Consider the following 21,897-nt stretch of genomic DNA (forward strand, 5'->3'; position numbering starts at 1 on the left):
AGGTGCTTGTAATGTTTAGTTGGAAATAGTTCTATCCATTTAGAAAATGCATCTATAATGACTAAACAGAACTTTTTCCCTTCACTGTGGTTTAACTCAATAAAATCCATATGAATTGTTTGAAAGGGGTATCTTGGTTTTGGAAATTGTCCCCTTCGTGGTCTTAAATTCCCTTGTGGATTATGTTTTGCACATGTTAAACGGGTTTTACAAAAATGTTTTCAATAAGAATTTAATCCATATGTTGTATAATATTGATGTATCTATCCTACCATTCCTCCCTGTTGAGACATTGTGAAACACAATGGCTCAATATTGCCGCCCATTTATATAGGTTCTTTGGGAGGACAGGTTTATTATCTTGTCAAATATAGATTTCATCTTTTAATGCAGCTCCGTGTTTTTTCCACATTTCTATCTCCTGTGGTGGGCTTTGTTGTTGCATTTCTTTTAACACTGTATCTTTTGTCACCAATGCATATCCTGTTTGTATCTTCCCTCTCTCATCTTTTCTGGAGGAGTCATTCACATAAACTATTTCACTCTGTACCAGGGGTTGATCCTGCAAATCACTTCTAGTTTTTGCTTGTTTTTCTGCTAATTCTTGATAATCATGTTAAATTCCATCTTCATGTGTGGGTAACAATGTTGCTGAGTTTAAAGTGGTGCACCTTTCTATAGTTAAGTGTGGTTGTCACAGTAAGGTTGACATGCAGGACAAATGTCTAGCAGGTGATAGAAAGGTCATATTTGTTTGCAGTAATAATGCTGAAACTGCATGGGGAACTCTTAAAGGGTGGAATAACACTATTGTGGCACTGACTTCAACTGCCATTGAGGCAGCAATTACAGTTCTCACACAATATGGTTGCGCACATGCAACACTATCTAGTTTTGAAGAGAAATAGGCTATTGGTTTCATTTTATCTCCATGTTGTTGAACCAGAACTGAAGTCATAAAATGTTCCTTGCAATATAACATCTGAACAAACGGTTTACTATAGTCTGGTAAGGCTAAAGCAGTACTGGAAACTAGAACTTGTTTTATGTTGGTAAATGCTTCTTCAGCTTCTACACTCCATTTCAGTTCAGACGCCATTTTCAGCTCTTCCTCATACATTAGTTTGTTTAATGGAGCTACTATTTCTGCATAATTTGGCACCCAGTTCTGTTCTATTCTGTTTTTGCCCTGATTTGGACAGGTAACGCTCCTTTTACTAAGCCTACGTCATTAGGGTCTTTTGACCGTAACTTATCAGGGACTTCACTCAAGAATTGTTCCTCCTGTTCAGTAAGGTATATTTCTCATTGTTGCTTTGTATGCAAATTTATCCCTTCCTGCACTGTCACTGTCCAGAATAATGGCTTCCTAGTTAATCCTGTGGATGCACTGATTTCTGTATTCATTGTTGTTGCAAACCAGTCTGTGGCATCTTTTCCCCTCTGCACTATTCTTCCAATGTCCTGCCATTTGAGTTCTTTATCCTTGAATAAAGATATGTATGGAGGTGTCCACATTTTGCAGAGCTTCCTAGTGTCTTCGGCTAACACTACTTCAGCAACTGACGTACTCTTCCCATCTGCATAAACACAAGTTACCATAACTTTGGTAGGGGTTACTTTAGTTAATGCTTCTTCATAAGTTTTATCTGGTCCAGGAGTATTTTTATGCCACATGGTAATATGTAGATCATCTGGTGTCATCTGATCTTGTAGTCGAATAATGACATTTCTTCCTTTTGTTAATAAAGCTGTCCCTATGTCTAGGGGTAGCTTGTTCGGAACATCCAGTTAGTAGTGGTAATAAGGTGGTCCCACTCCTTTTAACACGAAATAATCTCCTTGGCTGAATTCTGCTTTTCTCTTTACTACAATATGTCCTTCTAAGTTCGGAATTAATGCTAACCCCAGATGTAATAATAGATAATAGATTCACCGGAAACTCAGGGAACATTAGAATATATAGCTGACATGACTGTCCATTGGGATCTCTTATCCAAACTGGTTCAGACTCACAGACTTGTGTCAATTTCCCACTAGCTGACCTTAGTGTTATTTGCTGATCACTAAGTCTGGAATTTGGGATTGTTTCTCTACAGGTGGTCCTGCATGCTCTTGTATCACAAAGAAAAGTAATTGATTTTTCATTCAACAGTAAGGTAACTTCAGGTTTAATGCCATCTAGGGAGAGATGGTCCTAGAAATTTAGGAGGACATCCTGCCCCTGTGTTTTTTGTTTTTATCGGCGTCTGAGGTACAAGGAAGAATTTCACTTGTTTTCTGTCCTAGTCATACTGAATCATTATATATCCGTTCAGGACAGTCTATGATCAGATGTCCTTCTTTCCCACAACACCAGCACCCTGAGGTGTATTGTCTGTAGTTTCCTCTGAAAAAAGGTGCTGGCTATCTTTTTCTGTTTTTTTTATCCTTCATTACTTTTTCTGCATGGAGGGCATGATTAACATAGTCTTCTAGATTTGCTGTGCGGAACCCTATAAAATGTCTCCTTATCCAGGTATTAATTGCATCCCTGGAACCAGCATGTAGTGCATTTTTTAACTGCTGTCGATAAGCTCCTTGCTCGTTTTCATCTTCTTGTAGACCAGCATATAAATACCTAGGGTATTCTAAATGCTGGATTATTCTGCTCAGTAGGGTGACAGAAAAATCTCCTTTTGTGGTAATTCTCACTTCAACTCTTTCGAGTGGAGAATTCTTGCCTTTGCATCCACAAAAGTTAATCACTTTCAATCCTTCTGCTTTGGTATGAGGCAAAACCTAGTGGTTTAAATCCTCCATTCATTTCTCACATGCACACATTTTTAAACGTGGAATTTTCTTAGTATATTTGTTTAAATACTAAATAAATTCCGCCGTCCTGAAAACACGGAATTTTTAGTATTACTTGTTAATACTTTTTCAGGACTCCGCCATCCTACTCGTACCTGTTAGAGCCTGGGATTCACAGGATTTTATTTCACGCAATGACCCCCAGTCATTCATCACACTTTTTTAATCCAAACTCACCTCACCACTTTGTCTTCTCCTGTCTCTTGGAGGTCCGTCAGCCGTCAGACCCCAGTGGGCGGGCCGAGATCCAGTCCCGGAAAGGGATGGTGTGTATATATATATATATATATATATATATATATATATAGATGGCTCCTGTATATATATATATATATATATATATATATATACACAGTATATACACTTTCTGGGTCAGTTTCTCAGGCTTGACCATAATTTGAATCTTTTACAAATGCGTTTCAACATCAAAAATTGTGACAAAGGAGTGTTAAATGCTTATAATAAGTTGGGGTGGAGGTGTTGATAAAAAAACACAACCTACTGCATTGCAGTTGTGAGGACATCATCAGCTGCTGACAGGACATGTGTGTGAAGACCAACAGCAACAATAAGCCATGGTTTTCTTTACATCTGAGGCAGCTTGGTCAGACCAAAGTTTAGGCTTATCACATTGGAGACCAAGCCCTGTATAAGCAGGCAAGAAACAAACTGACAAAGGAGATCTAACTAGCTACACGGCTTCGCAGCTGATGATAGCACTTTGCAGACTAGTACCAACTATAGGAGCCCTACCCCCTATTATGTGATGACACCCAGCCTGGCTGAGGAACTGAATCGTTCATTCTGTAGGTTTTATTACCGGCCTTTCACACCTCACTCTCACACAAAGGGTCGACCTGCATCTCCCACCAATAATTCTACAAACCCCCTCTTCACTCTCCCGCCTGCACTAAAGATAAAAAAATCGGGTCTAATAATAGGGCCTTCCGGTGTCTTAATGGAAACAAAGATCTGTGTCCTGATAGTGTCTCTCCTCTCTGCCTGAAAATATGCACTGACCAACTAATCCCCATCTTCACTCAAATGTGACACGCCATGAGTAAAGTGGGAACAAGTTGGCAGTCATGGGATGAGTTTGACAACATTTAAAAAAAACTATTACAATGCATCATATTGAAAATAAATGAGGTATTTTCAGCGAAGCGGACACGTTCACGTAAACCTGACCAGTCAAATATTAAAAGTTGAGAGAAATACTTGGAAACTATTGGCCCGTAGCTCTACATGCATTCTGATCAGACACACGCATTAATCACCAACCCCCAAGTTGCTGTCTTATTGTCCCACCTTTTGAGTGATTGATTGCTGCAATCTGGAAGACTGGTTGGATTTCTTTGTATTTTAAAATGGCCCATACAACCATTTATTTGAAAAGTTCCTTTAAAAAACAAAAAGAACAAGTAAAAAGAGCAGGAATAACAAAGTATGAACATGTTAATTTCAGAGCAAGTTGCAGTCATGATGCAATTTGCAGACACAAATAACATGCAGAAATAAAATTCTCAATTTTGTAAATGTCAAGTATTTTAAGTGAAGTTTTTTACTTAGTTTTTCTATTGTGTGTGTTACTGTTAAATTTGGTGCTGTAATTTTTTGGACAATTGAAAGCTGTTTATTAAATGCACACAAATGTAATGCAGTGATGTAAATCATCTTTTCATAGAAAAATATTGCTGTGAGTTCAATGACAGTCCAGTCAGTTGCATTGGAGCTTCTATTGACAAACGTTGAGGGAGGTGTTGCACCAAGCCATACAAAGTTATTCGAATTAACAACTTTTGTTACTGCCCAGTATCCAGGGTGATTCTAACGAAACTTTGAAGCCTGTTTTCTCCTTAAATTACTTTGGAGAGTGCCAACATTCAAATGGTCATATCTTCTTCAACTCTTTTTCGATTTCCAAGAATTTGACAACATTGGAGGGCTTAGACTCCACTCTTTCAGGATCTGTTAATAACTCAAAAAACAATCAATCACCAACCCATTCATAAAAAAAAAAAAAAAAAGAAGATAATAAAAAGGGGGAGTGGTGGCCTAGTGGTTAGAGAGCAGGGTATTTGTGTCCTGTAGAGGCCCCAAGTAGCCCCTGAATGCTCCCCGGGTGCTGTACAATGGCAGCTCCCTAAAGGATGGTTTAAATGCAGAGGATAATTTCTCCATTGTGCAATGAATAAGTTATTATATTACACACATTCATACACGGACAGTGGTAAGCTACATTGTAGCCACAGCTGCCCTGGGGCAAACTAACAGAACAAAAAAAGATACCTATCTTAACCTTACACAATCTCTTATAGCAAAGCAGGACCTTCTAAACCTTGTTGGGGCAGGGACTGGTTTAGGAGCAGTCTGGCCCATATGTCATCTTCTTCTCAGACGTATGTTTTGCACACAGTAAAGTGTGGCACGCTTGAGAGGTTCCACACACTTACGATGGAGCTTGTGTGTCGATCTTTCCTCTTCCTCTTTATTCTTCACATTTCTTTGCCCATAAACAGTAGACAATTGTAGCTCACCCAGCTTTTCTAAGTACTGAACTACAACCTTTTCTCTGTAACCCTTATACAAAAACATTAATAGATTCCTGTCTCACATCTACATGACCTCTGTTGAACAAACTTTGTTGCGATTTCACCTCAAAAACTAGACTGAGAAAACAATCTTCATGCCACATTAAATCATTACAACACACTCAGCATTTAGCTTAAAAGCTCAGTTATTCTAACAAAAGGTTGATCACGACTATCTTAAATATTTTTCAGTTGTGAAGAATCTATCACACAGTAGAATGATGGGCTTCTGACTAACACCTTTCAAGCCTTCACAGATTGATGGACAGACACAACTGATGCTTTAAGACGGTTGCAGATGTTGTTCCACCTTCACGTTTTCACACACACTTCAATGCTACAGACAAGCAAACCGCAAAACTTCAGCTTTTTTGGATAAGTCCACACTAGTGGAAGGTGAGTAGTCAGGTAGTAGTAGATTTAGCAGAGTCTGGACAGGTTGATGTCACCTGTTGGCAGGCAGAAATGTGGTAAGAGACAAACGCCATACTGTATCATAGATCCTATTTCATTTATGATAGAAAATGTTTTTGTCCAGACCCAAGCCATCTTAAGGGCACAAGTTGTTGTGGCATTTTGTACCTCTGCTTTAGTGTAAATCTTTTGATTTTGATTTGATATACAAACAATAATGCTGAGGGACACATATACAGGTCCTTCTCAAAATATTAGCATAATGTGATAAAGTTAATTATTTTCCATAATGTAATGATGAAACTTTAACATTCATATATTTTAGATTCATTGCACACTAACTGAAATATTTCAAGTCTTTTATTGTCTTAATACGGTTGATTTTGGCATACAGCTCATGAAAACCCAAAATTCCTATCTCACAAAATTACCATATCATTAAAAGGGTCTCTAAACGAGCTATGAACCTAATCATCTGAATCAACGGGTTAACTCTAAACACCTGCAAAGGATTCCTGAGGCCTTTAAAACTCCCAGCCTGGTTCATCACTCAAAACCCCAATCATGGGTAAGACTGCCGACCTGACTGCTGTCCAGAAGGCCACTATTGACACCCTCAAGCAAGAGGGTAAGACACAGAAAGAAATTTCTGAACGAATAGGCTGTTCCCAGAGTGCTGTATCAAGGCACCTGAGTGGGACGTCTGTGGGAAGGAAAATGTGTGGCAGAAAACGCTGCATAACGAGAAGAGGTGACCGGACCCTGAGGAAGATTGTGGAGAACGGCCGGTTCCAGACCTTGGGGGACCTGCGGAAGCAGTGGACTGAGTCTGGAGTAGAAACATCCAGAGCCACCGTGCACAGGCGTGTGCAGGAAATGGGCTACAGGTGCCGCATTCCCCAGGTCAAGCCACTTTTGAACCAGAAACAGCGGCAGAAGCGCCTGACCTGGGCTACAGAGAAGCAGCACTGGACTGTTGCTCGGTGGTCCAAAGTACTTTTTTCGGATGAAAGCAAATTCTGCATGTCATTCGGAAATCAAGGTGCCAGAGTCTGGAGGAAGACTGGGGAGAAGGAAATGCCAAAATGCCAGAAGTCCAGTGTCTCAAGTACCCACAGTCAGTGATGGTCTGGGGTGCTGTGTCAGCTGCTGGTGTTGGTCCACTGTGTTTTATCAAGGGCAGGGTCAATGCAGCTAGCTATCAGGAGATTTTGGAGCACTTCATGCTTCCATCTGCTGAAAAGCTTTATGAGATGAAGATTTCATTTTTCAGCACGACCTGGCACCTGCTCACAGTGCCAAAACCACTGGTAAATGGTTTACTGACCATGGTATCACTGTGCTCAATTGGCCTGCCAACTCTCCTGACCTGAACCCCATAGAGAATCTGTGGGATATTGTGAAGAGAACGTTGAGAGACTCAAGACCCAACACTCTGGATGAGCTAAAGGCCGCTATCGAAGCATCCTGGGCCTCCATAAGACCTCAGCAGTGTCTCAGGCTGATTGCTTCCATGCCACGCCACATTGAAGCAGTCATTTCTGCCAAAGGATTCCCGACCAAGTATTGAGTGCATACCTGTACATGATTATTTGAAGGTTGACGTTTTTTGTATTAAAAACACTTTTCTTTTATTGGTCGGATGAAATATGCTAATTTTGTGAGATAGGAATTTTGGGTTTTCATGAGCTGTATGCCAAAATCATCCGTATTAAGACAATAAAAGACCTGAAATATTTCAGTTAGTGTGCAATGAATCTAAAATATATGAATGTTAAATTTTCATCATTACATTATGGAAAATAATGAACTTTATCACAATATGCTAATATTTTGAGAAGGACCTGTAAGGTTTCTGTAACTGAAATCATCTGGACCTGTTGGACTTTGCACTGGTTCCATTAATAAATACAGTACGTCCATCAATTTTCTATACCCACTTAATCCTTGCATGATTTTGGGGAGCCTATCTGTGGCGATCAGTGGACGAGTAGCGGGGTTCACTCTGGAGTATTATCAGGTAACATGACAACATAGAGAAAAACAGGAAATAAAACTATCCAGACAATTCCTAACACTTAATGGCAATTTATAGTTCCCAGTAACCTCACATTGGTACTTTAGGTGTTGGGAGAAAGACAGGGCACCCGGAGAGAACCTAAATATGCACAATGAAAACATGCAAACTCCACACAGACAAGCTCTGGGTGGGATTTGAGCTCTTCTTGGGTGTGTATAAGGCCCACTCTGTCACCTGTAGTGCCCTAGAATCTTACAAACTTACAAATATTCCTTTTCTGTACCCAAATAACACAAAGTTAAACATTGTATACATGTGCTGAGCAAAGACCATTGGAGATCACAGAAACTTTAATAAAGCATAAATCATCACTGAGATGATTTATTATGACTAAATCCCTGAGAGTATTTTTTCGTATTCCATTCAATGTGCGTAAAATCCTCACCTAATGGATTGTACCTTCTAAGGTAATGCTCGGATGAGTAGGCCTCTGTTTGACCCATGTTGCAGGTTGAGTAATAGATTAAGGGACATGTGCCAAGATAGCAGAGACTTGTGTCTAATGAGTGTAGCCAATGAATCTTTCATTAATTCAGTGAGTCAGAAGTCTCTCCCTGCCAGACTGCATCAGTCTCCCTGATGTGCACTTACACAAGGACAACCTGCATTGGATCAAAACAATCTAAATGCAAAAACTTTATTCAACCTTCAACCAATCTATAAAAAGATGTGGGAAATGGTAATTAATTTACATTGCTTACCTCCGGAGGTTTAACATTTGCATGCATTACTTCATACCCTGAAGGTGAGACCAACAGTTGTTTGCTGGTGAATGCAAAACATGGCAGACAAAATGCAGTACAAATATTAAGCCTTGATGCATCCGCTTCAACCGCTCTGCATCAATAAAATTTAATTGGTGTAATATTGAGATGCTTTTACCTAGCACATTCTCCACTTAACTATTTAATTTAGTTAATTATGTCTTCTGTTTTTGTATACTCTATTTTATAAAGCAACAAGTTGAGCCACTAAAGAGGTGTACCACAAAAGGCAGATGTCACAACTACAGCAAGTGGAATATGGAGAAGGCTGAAACATACACAGCAGTAACTTAAAATTAGCTCAGCTAACCCTATAGCACACATAAGATGGCGAGATGCTGATGTGAAGATCCGCAGGTCCCTCAGCTCTGGACTTATCTTGTTGGAGAAGCACCTAGACGGCAAGCAAAGTAGACTTTTTCACATGCCCTCTTGTCTAACAGCTCTGCTAATTCACAGTTGCCATGGCTTTATTCATTTGTAAAGATATCAGCAGAACTCCATGACTAAAAGTAGCTCCTAGTGATTTTTCATTCTAAGAAAAATCTTAGAATGTCTCAAATTCAAAGATTTCTAAGAATTTTTCCTCGGCCTTAAGAGTACAGGTCCTTCTCAAAAAATTAGCATATTGTGATAAAGTTCATTATTTTCTATAATGTAATGATGAAAATTTAACATTCATATATTTTAGATTCATTGCACACTAACTGAAATATTTCAGGTCTTTTATTGTCTTAATACGGATGATTTTGGCATACAGCTCATGAAAACCCAAAATTCCTATCTCACAAAATTAGCATATTTCATCCGACCAATAAAAGAAGTGTTTTTAATACAAAAAAACGTCAACCTTCAAATAATCATGTACAGTTATGCACTCAATACTTGGTTGGGAATCCTTTTGCAGAAATGACTGCTTCAATGCGGCGTGGCATGGAGGCAATCAGCCTGTGGCACTGAGGTCTTATGGAGGCCCAGGATGCTTCGATAGCGGCCTTTAGCTCATCCAGAGTGTTGGGTCTTGAGTCTCTCAACGTTCTCTTCACAATATCCCACAGATTCTCTATGGGGTTCAGGTCAGGGGAGTTGGCCAAAACCATTTACCAGTGGTTTTGGCACTGTGAGCAGGTGCCAGGTCGTGCTGAAAAATGAAATCTTCATCTCCATAAAGCTTTTCAGCAGATGGAAGCATGAAGTGCTCCAAAATCTCCTGATAGCTAGCTGCATTGACCCTGCCCTTGATAAAACACAGTGGACCAACACCAGCAGCTGACACGGTACCCCAGACCATCACTGACTGTGGGTACTTGACACTGGACTTCTGGCATTTTGGCATTTCCTTCTCCCCAGTCTTCCTCCAGACTCTGGCACCTTGATTTCTGAATGACATGCAGAATTTGCTTTCATCTGAAAAAAGTACTTTGGACCACTGAGCAACAGTCCAGTGCTGCTTCTCTGTAGCCCAGGACTGGGGAATGCGGCACCTGTAGCCCATTTCCTGCACACGCCTGTGCACGGTGGCTCTGGATGTTTCTACTCCAGACTCAGTCCACTGGTTCCGCAGGTCCCCCAAGGTCTGGAATCGGCCCTTCTCCACAATCTTCCTCAGGGTCCGGTCACCTCTTCTCATTGTGCAGCGTTTTCTGCCACACTTTTTCCTTCCCACAGACTTCCCACTGAGGTGCCTTGATACAGCACTCTGGGAACAGCCTATTCGTTCAGAAATATCTTTCTGTGTCTTACCCTCTTGCTTGAGGGTGTCAATAGTGGCCTTCTGGACAGCAGTCAGGTCAGCAGTCTTACCCATGATTGGGGTTTGGAGTGATGAACCAGGCTGGGAGTTTTAAAGGCCTCAGGAATCTTTTGCAGGTGTTTAGAGTTAACTCGTTGATTCAGATGATTAGGTTCATAGCTCGTTTAGAGACCCTTTTAATGATATGGTAATTTTGTGAGATAGGAATTTTGGGTTTTCATGAGCTGTATGCTAAAATCATCCGTATTAAGACAATGAAAGACCTGAAATATTTCAGTTAGTGTGCAATGAATCTAAAATATATGAATGTTAAATTTTCATCATGACATTATGGAAAATAATGAACTTTATCACAATATGCAAATTTTTTGAGAAGGACCTGTATGTTAAGTATGTTAAGAGTATGGAGGAGGACTTTTAGTGAGCATAAGAGTGTCTTAAGCTGGGAAAATGGTGGAACAACAGAGGGAAAGGAAGAATATTTTTCTATATAATGAACAGAATTATTAAAACGCCACCGATGAGATTGTACAGAGACCCACCCCTAAAACAGTCGAGTAAATGGCAAAAAAACGTCTATAGCAATCATACAGTTGTTAATATAGAGATAAGATAAACTTGATTTATTATAGTTTCAGCAGCATGACACGTTAAAGTTGTACCTCTAGTAAAGTAATATTAGGTGTAAGGATTATTATTATTGATTAATTAACATTTATCAAACATTTATTAAAAATCATAATTTAGGAAAACATTTCTTAACCAAAAATCCTTACTTATGAATAGAAATCAGAGATGTCCTCTGGTGTTGTGATTATGGGCTCAAAGCACTTAATAATTACAGTTAGCTATTCATCATTAATAATTGATAAATTATTAACCAGAACCACAAAATGTCACTGTTTAATCAATCGCTTCACCAAAGGTGGGGGAACTTTGACCTTGTTTTGACAGATAAATCCCTCTTGCACGAGATAAACACAAATGCTTCTCTTAATTATACATCTAAAGATTTATTGAAGCCATATAATTCTGATATGCCACCATTATGGTCCAAAAAATTCCTATGTTTATTCCCTGGCAGAGAGAGGGGAGCTTTTTTCACCAGTAAGTGTTTAACATTCCAGTACTAGTGATAGAACATAATTATAGTGATAAAATGTGTTCCATTTGTAATAATTCTTTATATTTGTTTAAAGTTTTTAGAACACTAAAGAGATAATGGGTGTTCAAGTGCCAATCATGCTGCTTGGTGACCCTGGTTATCCCCTTCGAAGCTCACACAGGAAAGCTGACAGCTGAGCAACGGTACTTCAATGAACGCCACAGCAGAGCCAGGATGACTGTGGAGTGTGCCTTAAGCCGGCTGAAGAGCCGGTGGAGGTGCCTTGGTAAATGCCTGGATGTAGACATCTCTGCTGTTGCCACTGTCATAAGTGCATGTTGCACACACCACAACATGTGTGAAATGCATGGTGAGGCCTACGAGGAACCTGGTGGACCTGTTCCTTTCATTGAGAGATGGGCAGAAGGAGGTGCTTTAGTGGATGTGCAGCCTGCAGAGAAGCTCTCACTCAGTTTTTTAATAGCCAACGTTGAACTAACAAAAGATTTTAAATTTTTGGTGTTCTAGTGATAAAAAAAAAATGTTACAACACTTTATAACATAAAAAACAAGATTTTAAACAATGTTACCCGTTTTTCTTTCGTAATAATAAAAAACAAGTGTGGCTCTTGTAGTGCAATTTTCATCCACTGCTTAAACAGCATATAACTGTTTTTAGAATACAAAAACATTACAATTTATTGAGAAAACATCGGTCCTCTGAAATTCAAGTAATAACAGAAAAGGCAAAATGTAACCTTGCATTACAACTGTATAACATTTAAACAAAATGCAGATCTGCATCCTTCAATAAAATGTTAGAACTGTTCAAAAGTGCTTAAAGCTGGTTTAAATTTCATCCTAATCTTGAGACTGGAAGGCTGGAGGATGATTTTGGGTATTAACTGTTGTTTGAAAAAAAATGGTTGAGTGAGATTTTGTGAATGAGCATTGTTGAGGAGCAGTGGTTGACTTAAATCTTGTAGAAAGGACAGGGGCCTGGCGGGAGACGGAGCCGAAGCAGCAGGAAACTGAGGAATGATGACTAGCAGGCTGTCTTGAGCTGTAAAGCTGTGATGGGTTGCATTGGAGCATGGTAAAAAGGTGGCTGTGGAGGGGGCTTTGATTTCTACAAGAACTGTGATAGCATGGTGAACATTTTATGTTCATGGTCATGCTGAGCTGATTGCATCTTCAATAAAAAGCTCAGTGTCTTCATTTTTTAGGGCACTGCTAATCTTGTCAGCAAAGACATCCAGTTGCCTCCAACTTTGATTTTCTTTTTCTCTTCTTGGCAGATCCTGTTGTATTAACAAAAAGAATAGATCAACCATTGCATGTAGATTTTATTTTTATTTTTTTAATTCAAGTTAATAAGACTAAGATAATTTTGGTCCAAACAAGCTTTTAGACACCTGAAAGAAGGCTAAAAACATTCCTCTTCAAACATATGTTTGATCACATCAATTACAAATCTCTCAGGAGAGAGAAAACATATGTTTGAAGAGAAATGGATCTTTTTTTTTTTTGGTATAAAAAACCTTATGTTTAGACTACAGCTCTCAGGTTTTAAGTTAAAACTGTAATGGAATCAATTTTCTTTATCTATAGTAACAGCAAGTATAGTTTATGGACATTTATAATAAAGTAATTTCAGGAGTCAAGCAGAAATTTAAATAAATTATTTCTTCATTAAATAATGCACAAAATGACACTTGATTTTAGACACTAGTAGGTTTGGTTGGGTACTTTGACAAAATGCAGAGAATTTCTTACAGGCAGTGGATGTGGAGGATGCACTGCTATTGAAGGATGTATCATCTCTTGTTGGTACTGAACTTTCCTCTGAGGTAGATGCAGGAGTTTACAGTGAGGCAAGGGAGCCATCGCCTTTGTACACATAGCAATAGGTTACACGTCATCCTGTTACTTCACATTGATTATACATTTATGTGTCAATAACCCACCTGTATCACTGCAAGCGCTGTTAACTGGACTAGCTGTGTTAGCTGCAGCACCTGGGCTCCTCTTTGGCAAAGCAGCTGTCCAGCAGTTCCAATGGTTGAACACTGGGCTTGTCTCCTAAAATGTGGTCCAGCTCTTCGTAAAATGGACAGGTGACATGCCCTCGGCCGCTTCGTTTGTTTAAGTCTTTAGCGTCCTTATATTTGGCCCGGATGCCAAATAATTTCCTTTGGCATTGGAGCCAGGAACGTCTATACGCTCGGCTATTTCTTGGGAAATGCTATCAAATATTGCCCAGTTCCTATAAGACCCATTGAGTTTGGCCTGATTAGAGCTATCCCCCCAAATATTAATTAAATGAGAAATGTCGCTTTCTCTCTATTGACTGCTCTCGTCCGTCACTGTTGTTTTTCTTCCTGCTCCTGCGTAGCAGGACCCAGAATCGTGACGTTTGTCAAGTATCAATGACCTACAGGTCGGAGGAAGGCCACCTGGCCGTACAGACGCAGGTCGCATTTGAAAAGATCAGATATGTATCGGATTTAGGACCACATATCCAAGTGGCCTGGGTCGCATTTGAAAAAATTGGATCTGTGTCGTTCAGACTGTCATGAAAAGTTTGAATACAGGTCGCATATGGGCAAAAAAACAAAACAAAACTGATTTCGGTCACTTCAAGCTGCAGTGTAAACGTAGCCTTAATTTCCATAATATAGGTAATGCATTTTGGTGCTCACCACTTATCTGCACGCTGGCAGGTTTCAATTTTATACTATGCTTTTTCTGTCAAATGTTAGTGACTTTTTATAAAAATGCACTGGAATTGTCAGAAAAGACCTGTTCGTAAAAGTTGTTAGTTAATTGTTAATGTTTACATAGTTACAATTTACGTCATATCATAAATGTTTTTTTCATCCATGTATTGAAACTGAATCAGATCCTTGGAAGGGTATCAACCTATGTACAGTGTCACAATGTCCACAGACCAGATATTGTCATAAATGCATCTAAGCATCTGATTCTAGCTGATATTACTTAAATGATAAAAGGTATTTGTGGTATTGAGATTGCATGCAAAGGGGAGGGAAGTCATCCTACTTTGTTTTATACTATATATGTTTGGACAGTATTGGACCAAAAAGAAAAAATAATTTGTTATTGAGTGGTTTACATAGTGATTAATAGCAACATTTGATAGCATTACAGTTTTACACACTCAAATTATCTTAAACATTAAAACTGCAAACTATTAAAACCCAAAACAATTAAGGACATAGATAGAAAAGCCTTTAAACAAACATACCCTTAAATAATTTGAACTAGATAGAGGTATATAGAATTATTAAGACACACAATAAAACAGTTAAACTAATAAATCATATGTTCATGCAATATATGGGTCTATGTGATTCAACTAATTAAATACAGGTTATACTACTCATATTAAATGCTAAATACACTTTGCACCCTTTTCCTGGTTATGCTTTATTGATTGAAAACATTGTTAGTTCCACTGTAAATGTCATTTTAGATGCTAAAAATCACATCTCTGATGAAACAGAGAAGCTATTTAAATTTTCATACTTGAATAACTTTCCATAAATTCAAGAATGGGCTGCACATTGGGGCAGTTGGTAGCACTGTTGCCTTGCAGCAAGAAGGTCCTGGGTTTGACTCCTGGCCAGGGGTAATTCTGCACAGAGATTGCATGTTCTACCAGCGCATGCTTGGGTTTTCTCTGGGTACTCCGGCTTCCTCCCACAGTTCAAAAACATGACTGTTAGGTCAGTTGGTCTCTCTAAATAACCCTTCAGTGTGAACAGGTGTGTGCATGGTTCTTTGTCCTGTGTCTGTGTTGCCCTGCGAAGGACTGGCGGCCAGTCCAGGGTGTAACCCCACCTCTCACCAATAGACTGCTGGAGATAGGAACCAGCTCTCCCATGACCCAGTATGGAAGAAACAAGTATAGAAAATTGATGAATGGATATTCAGCAATCCACAGCTATTGCTGGTATTTGTTTTAGTTCTAATTACCATCAGGAAACCATTTGAATTCAGCCAGCATATCTGAATTAGTTAGAATGTCAGCCCAGCATGCCTGACTTTTTCCTGGAAAAAAATAATAATAATAAAACGAAAATAAAAACTTACAATAAAAATAGCAATCACATTAAAAGTAATTCAGCCATCAGAGTAACACTTTTATATTCTCACTATTCTGTGTTACAAGGTAGAGCCGCTGGTGTTGGCCTGACATGCAGTTAAACTTACCTCGTCCAGCCTGAATAACCTCCAAAAATAATGTGGAGTTCAACTATCCAAAAACAAAGTAGATCAGACAGCCCTTTGGTATGTTGTTCTTCCTATATATTTTATCAGCAACTTGATAGGAATAACAACCTCAGAGGTCTTGTTGCACATACTGCACATCTATAGAACAGCAAATTACACATGAGCATTGTGAAATGTTAATGTAACAAAGAGTTAATTATTAAAGTTTGCTTTGGCAGTGACACTCGTAGACCAAAGTGACACACTGGCTTCTGCGATATTTGCAGTTGTGTTTTATAGTATAATTTGATATACGCTCCTGATCAAATTCTGACTTTGTGATAGTGGATTACATCCTGGTTGTTAAGTTTAGGGCTATACCCCTAAGAAGAGGTATTTAAATATGGAGTTTGTTATGTTCTGTTAGGCATACAACAGAACAGGACCCCTTGATGGCAATGCAAACAGGCTTTCTGTGTTTGAATGGGGCAGGATTGTTAAGCTGTATAAGCAAGACCTCTTGCAATGCTCCATTGCTGCAGAGGTTGGACGCCGTAAGAGAGTCATTTTAAAAATCCTAAAAGATCCTGAAGGGAAACAAAACATTGCACCAAGCTGGAGGATTCAATGGGTTTATTTTGTTTGTCTGTGAGACCCTTATGCATGCAACAACTACAGACAACAGGGAACGATTTAAACAGTTTACTGTACCAGATAAGTAGACAAATGTTCTTATAGGTTCAGCAGAGAGTTCCAGGATGGCCCTGAGGGAAGAAGGCAAGTGGTTACTTCAGGAAAAGATGTTTGAATAATTTATGAAGCAGGTGGATAAGAGGAACTGGTCTTACCTTACTGTTGATGAGATGGTGAAGTTTCCAAGAATGATTTGAGTCTATCCACTGAGGTTGGCAGGTTGTGGTATGCAGTGCAGTTTGGTAATCCCCTTGTTCCTCATGGCATTGGAGGGTGGACAGCCAAGTGAGAGAAAGGGAAAGTAGAAGAGTCCAGCCAGTTGATGGAGGAGTGGTAAGGAAGATAACAGAGAGATATTTGATGTGAATCTTCCAGAGTCTGAGGACCAAGATCCAGGAACAAACTGTAGTTTTGGAGACATGTTTATCTGGATGAGAGACAACAAGAAAGCAAGTTTTGGAACAAAGAAACATGAAGAACAAAACATAGAGAAAGGCTGATTACCACTTGATGAGTAAGAACAATCTGGTATCCACATCAACAAATCCATTCCTCAATAAACTCTTCCTTGATGACCTTGCTGAGCTCCAGCTGGAAGGACACACCTGCCAGACACACCCTGCAATTACACGCACAACCCTGCACACAGCACTGTGGATATGAATACAGAAGACTGTTTTTTACCCTCAGGAAATTATCAAGCAAAAAATATATATTTTATTAATGTAGCATTAAAAATTGATTCATGTTCATTACTTAATCTGATAACTTTCATCCACTTTGTATGCAGTGAGCGAATTTCATTTCCTCCAAGAAGATGCATTAGTGGTTTGATGCAATGAGTAGTTAATATGCTTTCACAGAAGACTGATTTAGGGCCAGCATTAAGAATCTGCAAATCAGGATAGAGAGATATAATAATTATAATTATAACTGCTCACTGTGTTTTTAGTCAAATATTTACATAGATTTATAAAATGTTTTGCATTTTACAAGTATGTGTGACTTAATATTTTTTTATGACACATAATGGGGATCAGTGTGTGTGCTATGGTGGCTTTGCAGGTGATCTTTGGGTGAACTGACTCCACTGACTATGGAACATGGATTTTAAATAATGAGCAGCAGTCTTTTCTACTCCTAGGGTAAAAGTGATTCGCATGTTTAGGGTAATCAAATAATTATTTGTATTGATTAATCTAACAATCTGAAATACATATGTGCTACTCCAAGGGGATCTAAATGAATACCATGTGCTAGCATAACACTTTCTAGTGAAATGGAACATTTTTTGTCTAAATGGAACCATCTTTATCAAAATATACCTTGAAAACACTTCTGATTTCTGTTACCTGTCTGTATGTTTGGTTGGTTTGAGGTAGAAAACATGTGGTGGGGTCACAGATCCCCTGAAAGTATGACTAGGATTGCTATCCATGAGAAATAAAAAACATCAACAAGGCACAATTCCTAATACTTTTACAACTTATAGGAGAAAAGATACTCAGTAGGCCACCACATGGCGTAGACAAATCTTGAATCAACTAAAGATGGTAAATCTTCATGTGTTAAATTATACTTGAGGATAATTATTTTAATTAACAATTCTAAAATCATTCCATATGTACATTTAAAGTGTTTGTACTGGATAGCCATGTCTCAGAATACCTCCATAATACCTGTGGGGTCCCACAAAGACTAATTCTAAGCCCTGTCCAGTTCAACCTCTATATGTTTTTCATCAGTATGCAGATGGCATGCAACCTGCAATGAATTCAGAATCTTAACATGCACAAGTAGGAGAGAGCGCATTACCCCCAAGAATTTGTTTTCAGATCTTGTTAATTAAATAATTACCAGGTATGTTCTCCCAGGACACTTATTTTTGTCCATTGACAAACGATTAGTGACAGCTGTTGGGCCATCATTTCCCGAACAAAATGCTGATCACACTACGTTTCCCAGCATTTATTGCAGTTCTGGGACTCTGCTGATGTCACAGAACAAGGTTATATGAGGAGTCACACACGCACATCGGAGCTACTACCCCCAGTTTTGTCTTTGCATAGGAAGCATTTTCCACAAGTGGAAATTTGTTAATTTGCTAGCAAGCAAACATTTACCCTGATTAAACAAAGCTTTAAGATCTTGCTGTCTGTGTATCCAACAAGATCTTACATTAATTATCTCAGCCAAAGAACTGGTTTTAGCAATTTTCAATCCCAGTTTGCTGCACTGGACCAAAATGTCAGGTGTGTCTTTGTGCAGGCCAGAGCTACCATTCCATCATCATTATATATTATATATATATATATATAATGATGATGGAATGGTAGCTCTGGCCTGCACAAAGACACACCTGACATATATATACACTTTTAGGTGGAGCATTAAGTGGAGAATTTCATTAATTGACATTTAACTGTAAGCTGGAAAAATCTTAGTTAATAAATTCACAAACTGTCATGTTTGGCTGGGAGTTTGCAGGACCAATGTGCAGATCAGGAGCCTCGTGCCGCATGTTGAGTTGAGCAGTTCTTTTAATAATAAACACAGAAAAACTTACAGGGAGACAGAGCACAAAACATGAATTTGGTAACAGGGACGAAGTGGGTAGTCAGCAGTATGATCCAGTGGTGAAAACAGAAACCCAGAGAGAAAAATTACTGAGGTAGGTTGGGAAATGGACCAGTGGACCAGGGGAGCAAATCAGAGGGTAAATCTGAAGCAGCTGGTGGGAGAGAAATATGCAGGCACCTGAAGGAGGGAGGCTAATTAACTCAGATGATCAGGAAGTCCAGGGAAACAACAAAACATCTAAGTGAACAAAATAGATAAACAATGAAACTAACTAAACAGGGAGGACCCAGGTTTACAGGACAGTAATCCAATATTTAAAGCTATATTCATGATAATTTACATAATGTCCGCAGTGTGTTTCCTGAAGAACAACAACAGGGACAGTCTGCACTCCTGGAAATAATACATAAGAGGTTTAAATGAAATGCTTTTGTTTAAGAACTACATGCTTTCTCTGCTCACTGCTTTTCTTATTGTCTCTCATGTGGGTAAAGAGTTTGAGAGTGAGAACTCTTGCCTGAAATATCTGAATATTGACATTCGTTTCTTATGAGGCAGAAAAAATATTTTACATATGGTCTTACTCAATTTCATAGAAAACAGTGTTTGGTAGACTAAACCAGATATGTGCATCAGGTAAAATATGGGCTCCTAAGATGTTACAAATGGGGACAAAGTTGTTTCCAAACAAGAAATCTTAATTATAGATGATTCATTCTTACAGGGTTTATTGCACAAGCTACAACAAGATCTGTGAAAGAATTCTCCCCTAAAATTACCTAAACAATCTCATGAATTGTTCACTTTTTGATTGTCATCACCAATGTGATAGATGGGGTCCAATACTCTATGTGAAAAGAATTTCAAAAATTTATTAGGAATCAGCCAAGATGCTCCTAAATAATATGGAGCTAATCATGCAGAAACCTGTCAGAGACTCTTTCCCTATTTACATTCTATTATTTAAAAATTTAAAGGAGTGAATTAATGAGTCCTGCTTCCTGATGGGATACTGTTGCCTGCATAGCTTAATTAGTATAATCTATCACAGGTCAGGAGACAGGAAGTCCAGCACCATTGGAACATTTCACTGGAAAGAAAAAGTAATGAGGATAAGGCTTAGCAGTCACGATGAGACCGGTGACTCTGTCTACAGTAAACTTGTCGGTTCATCAGAGGTATAAGCCTGTCTTGTATTATCAAACTGGTCGAAACAATTCTTACATTATTCAAGTTCTCTGCACTGCTTTTCAATTTGATGTCGGCTACAAACAAATTACAACAGTCACACCTTGTAGTGGAACTAGATGTAAAGATGGGGAGGTGTGATAATTAAAAGGCACGATCTCTGTCAAACTAAGGTATGAGAAAGAAGGCAAGGGAGTGTGATAAGAGTAAAGCTTTGGAATAGTAAACCTTAGGTCCTGCCATTCACATGGATGTTACCTTGATATTTGATCCAGCTCGTTATTGATGCTGACTAAGTGCGACTTTTATTTGGAAATTGTATTGCTTGATGGTAGTGGACTGTTTCTGAAGGGCATTGTTGCATGCCACACTGTAAAACCAATCAAAGTTTTGAAGGGATAGGTCTGATTTTTCAAAATGAAATTCTAATAATTCTCTTGAAAGGCTAACAGCTTGTCCAACAGCATCCATGTTAGCTATTTTTTTCCCAAATTACAAAAACTCAAACTGAACATGTTCATATCCATGACATTACATGTAATTAAACATGTACACTTTGACAAGAGACTGTTGTTAACTTTGTCCCCATTTTCGTAGTCAGCCAATGGGATAAATTCTAGACAACTACATTATGTTTTACAAAATTCCTTAATTTTTCATTATGTCAGCATACATGGCAAAATGTGGAACATCTGTTTAACAGAGTAATAGCAAATTACTCAGAATTAATGTTGTTGAAGGTGTTTTTTATTATTTTCCTCAGACACAATAAAACACATAACCTGCAGCACAAAGGGAATATGATGGCTGGGACAACCTGTGAAGAATCAGAAACAGCTGATCAAAGCAACATTAGAATAGAGTTATTATTGCAGATGAGCAAAGCAGTTTATTTCAGTCATTTTTAACTTGCAATAACAAATTATACGTGCAAACTTTATTTTAAAATCACGCCTAGAAATTCTTCCTGATGTCATCGGTGTTGGGATCTCCTCCACTAGCTGGCAATTGTGACATCAGCCAGCAGTTCTTCTGGTATTCAGTCTATGACTGTTATTGATGAGTTCCTTCTCTCTTGAAAACAGTCCAGTTCTATGTTCAAGTGATTCCAGCAGTCAAAAAACAAAGAGGTCTCAGAATAAAAGCACTTTTTATGACAACAGTCAAAGCTACATTTTGATCAAACATAAGTCTGCAGTTGACACAGAACTGAAATTGACAGTGAATAAAATAACTTATACAGATAGCAATAATAACCTAATTTGACCCACAACAATAATATATATTGCTCATCTATAGTTACCTTAAAATCCTCATTAATAGAATACTGGCTATAAAGTTAACCTCTTTATTAACATGACATCTGAGAAAGAAAAGTGCTACATAAGCTTAGGATTATATATATACTGTGTATATACAGGTCCTTCTCAAAATATTAGCATATTGTGATAAAGTTAATTATTTTCCATAATGTAATGATGAAAATTTAACATTCATACATTTTAGATTCATTGCACACTAACTGAAATATTTCAGGTCTTTTATTGTCTTAATACGGATGATTTTGGCATACAGCTCATGAAAACCCAAAATTCCTATCTCACAAAATTAGCATATCATTAAAAGGGTCTCTAAACGAG

General features: G+C 38.5%; 1 long non-coding RNA gene across 1 annotated transcript; it reads right to left on the reverse strand.

Annotated features, from left to right (window-relative positions):
- Window positions 1–16,429: 16,429 nt before the first annotated feature.
- LOC124877549 lies at window positions 16,430–17,384 on the reverse strand. Its single transcript, XR_007040559.1, has 3 exons — window positions 17,246–17,384; window positions 16,645–17,140; window positions 16,430–16,560 (listed from the first exon to the last, which is right to left on the reverse strand). It is a non-coding gene; the product is annotated as an uncharacterized LOC124877549 (long non-coding RNA).
- Between the last annotated feature and the right edge of the window lie 4,513 nt (window positions 17,385–21,897).

The sequence above is a fragment of the Girardinichthys multiradiatus genome, chromosome 12 (assembly GCF_021462225.1).
Source record: "Girardinichthys multiradiatus isolate DD_20200921_A chromosome 12, DD_fGirMul_XY1, whole genome shotgun sequence".
Lineage (NCBI taxonomy): Eukaryota > Metazoa > Chordata > Actinopteri > Cyprinodontiformes > Goodeidae > Girardinichthys > Girardinichthys multiradiatus.